This window comes from Belonocnema kinseyi, chromosome 4 (genome assembly GCF_010883055.1).
Source record: "Belonocnema kinseyi isolate 2016_QV_RU_SX_M_011 chromosome 4, B_treatae_v1, whole genome shotgun sequence".
Lineage (NCBI taxonomy): Eukaryota > Metazoa > Arthropoda > Insecta > Hymenoptera > Cynipidae > Belonocnema > Belonocnema kinseyi.
This window is the reverse complement of record NC_046660.1, coordinates 136,415,903-136,419,408: the sequence shown is the minus strand read 5'-3', so window position 1 is coordinate 136,419,408 and position 3,506 is coordinate 136,415,903. Positions and strand designations below refer to the sequence as shown.

The following is a 3,506-nucleotide window of genomic DNA, read 5'->3' as shown; positions in this document are numbered from 1 at the left end:
CGCGATATCTCGTTCCGTATGGAAGTAGTTGGTAAAGAAATGTATCGATATACCTTCCAGTTCTATTTTCTTCGTAATTTTTTTTTAATTATCCACCGGAACAAAGAAGAGATATGCACTTTCTTGCCTCCTCCTTCATTTCCCAAACTTTCAGAGTGAAACCTCATTTCGTTTAGACGTAAGTTGGGAAAGAAACATTAAGGTCCAGCTTTAGTCACGTGACCCTTTCGTTACATGGACTTTACTGTTATTAATTACTCGGTTCAAAATTAATGTTCTTCGTTGAGAATTTTCCATTTATAGTAGAAAATTAATCTTCATGTTTACAAATTCGTCGTTATTAACTGAAAAATATTTCTTTGTACTAAAATAACAACTATTACATTTATTGTTATGTACTCATTATTTTTGGTTACAATGTGTTTACGAGGATATTAAAATAAATACATATTTTAGTTAGTTCTTTTATACTCCTTTATTTTGTTCAACTAGATTAAGTATAATTTAGAAATTTATTAACGGCTCATACCTTAAAAATTGCAAATCGCACAATATTACGTATAGATCAATTCTGCACAATATTACACATAAGCAAATTTTAAGGCATTTTTTAATGCATTGATTGACAGTAATTGTGAGGCGTAGAAATTTGTAATTTTTTTCTTGGCGCTTGTCTTTCTAGTTTTATAAACACAAGTAAGGAAAACACTTTCCACATTAAACACAAGTAACTAAATCACGTTTGTCTTTCATTTGCGCTAAACACTGACAGAACGGATGCATTGCGCACGCGGGGAATCAGGAAGGGAAGTTGCACTGCGATCGCCAGACTTTATTACAGATGCAAGTCGCATCGAGTTACAAAAACACGTGTTTAGATTATGGTGGACAGCTAAGAACTATTCAAGTAAATGTAGCGGGCGCGCGAACTCGCCTGGCGCGAATATATATAGTTAGTCACTACAGGGGTGGAATTCCGATGCCCTCTTATCTAGTTAATCGGATCTCTTTTCTTATCGCATGAAATTAGAAGGAGATGTTAGATCGTTTGGAAAACGATCGATTGCAAAATTCTCTTTCTATCTTATATTTCAGAAAGAGAGAGATAACAGTCGATAATCGAGTACTCAGGAGTTCTTGGTTATCGAATACTGTCCCTCTCTTTCTGAGACATAAGACAGAAAGAGATAGCTGCAATCGATCGTTTTCAAAACGATCAAACATCTCCGTATAATTTCATGCGATAGAAAGAGAGATCCGAACAACTAGGTTAGAGTGCATCGGAATTCAACCTCAGTACTCCCCCGTGTTTTATCAAAAAGAATACAAGGATCGTCAATACCCATAAGTTAAGAACTAATTTATATACACTTAAAATGATATCACAGATGATGTTTGTGTTCGGTGATTGTCAACTGCAATATTTAAAACCCATTGTTCAGTCCGAACATATATGTTCACGAAAATCCTCGACAAATATTTGAGGGTTTTGGAGTGAAATTTTGCAGAAGAACGAATTCTCCCGGAATACGCATGGCAGTACCGAATACAAATTCATCAGGGGGTGCACCGACCTCCAGAATATTAGAGCGGTAGCCAAGTAGCACTGTTGAAAGAGACAATAAGCTGCAAAAGCGTGGCAAAGAAACGAGATTCGAATCTCAGTGGCCTATGAAGGCTCTGCAAACAGTTGTTGTTTCGATATTCGTGAGAGGGATTGCCTCCGGCCATAGCGGAAAGCGATTCCTGATGGTGAGACAAAATTTGTAACCATCTCTTTCGGGAAGTGGACCTATTAAGTTTATATGGACGTGTTTGACTCGTGATTCTGGTGTTGTAAAGTGGGCTGGCATGACATGATTGTGTCGTGATATTCTCCACTACTGGCAAGCTAAAGATGCTTTGCACGAAGTTGAAAGATCACGACGCATCGAGGCCCACACGTAGCACATACCAACAATTCGGACTGAGACCTTGGCGCCAGCGTGAGCTGGAATGTAGAGCGAATCCGCCACGATATTTTTGGGACTGGGAACATAAGCCATGTAAGTTGTAAATTAAGATATGTACGAAACTTATCTCTGCTGGTGAGTAAATGCATTTCGGCGTACTGTGTGAACATGTGTACGAGCGGTTTATGATCTATCACGAAAGTAAAGTTCTCACCTTCCAAAACGGTATCGGTAGTGTCGAACGGCCTTACACATCGCGGTAAGTTCGCGATCATAAGCGATGTAGACACGATGCATTAAGTGAGTGGCGTTAGCCAGGTATTCTTTCCTCTCCAAACACGGCTTTAGAGCTCGCATTTGATTGTATATCACGTTTGTCGTTTTTATGTGAATCGCGTAGATATTCGTTAAGCGAATCGTGCCTCAGCTGCATGAGGGATATCTCTTTGGTGATAATTTACGATTCCTAAGAATCTTTGTAATTGTCTACCGTTTTCGGCTTCGGAAAATCGATGAAGGCGCGTATCTTTTCGTGTCTTGGGGCACACCCATCGCCAGCGGCGGACTGGATCTCTGAGCGCAGGGGGGGAAGCATCAATTTGGATCGACAGCCACATCAATTTGGTTTGGAATTGTTTGCAATAAAGCAGCTAAAATGATTTAAAAATTATACGGATTCATTTAATTTAACTCGTAATAAAGAAATTAAATTTTATTAATATATTCAGTCTTAATCGCAGAATTAAAATTACTAAAAAATACAGAATTCGACTGTGTTCAATTGCGCAAAAAATAGTTAATTTAGATTCTTTAATTGTTATTAATAACGCAATTACAGTTATTGAAAAGTGATAAAAATGGATTCAATACGAATGGTGAAAATTATATTTAATTTAATTTATAATACAAAATTATTTAAAGCCATAGAAAAAGATTGGTTTGAATTCCGCACAATGTAAGTGATTCTCATTCCGACAATTATTTTCTATAATGTGAGTAAAGTTATTAAAAAGTAATAGAATTTGATTGGGGTTATTTATACAAAATTGATTGAATTTCATTCATTTTTATTCATGATTAAAATATAATTAAACTTTATTCAAAATTATTCATATGAAGATGATTGAGATATGAATTATTATTGAGCTATCCAGTATTTATTGAGAATACACAAAAACCATAGAAATTGATTTATTTTCAATAAATTTTGATAATCCATTATTAGCAGAGTGTGTATATCCTTATGTTATGGAACGAAATTATTATTCTACTGTCTTGAAAATTCAATGATGAGTCTTAAACTTTTTATTTATTCACAAAATATTGAGAGATCTGGCAGAATATTTAAATGCAATTCTCGATTGCAAAAGATATATTCAGTAAATTTCAACATTTCAAACTTTAGCTTTTAACTAGTAATTTTGTCAAATCCTTTCAAAATTTTCACAAAACTTCACCCGTGAAAAATACAACTGTAATATTATATTTATACTTACGCATGTTAGGTGTTATATTGCTAGAAATTAATAATAATATGTCAGTAAATGACAGAAA

General features: G+C 35.1%; 1 protein-coding gene across 2 annotated transcripts in view; it reads right to left on the bottom strand.

The window, feature by feature from the left end:
- Positions 1-3,506, bottom strand: part of LOC117172006 (protein kinase C-binding protein NELL1-like) — a 588,191-nt gene that overhangs the window by 428,008 nt on the left and 156,677 nt on the right. The window lies entirely within an intron of this gene.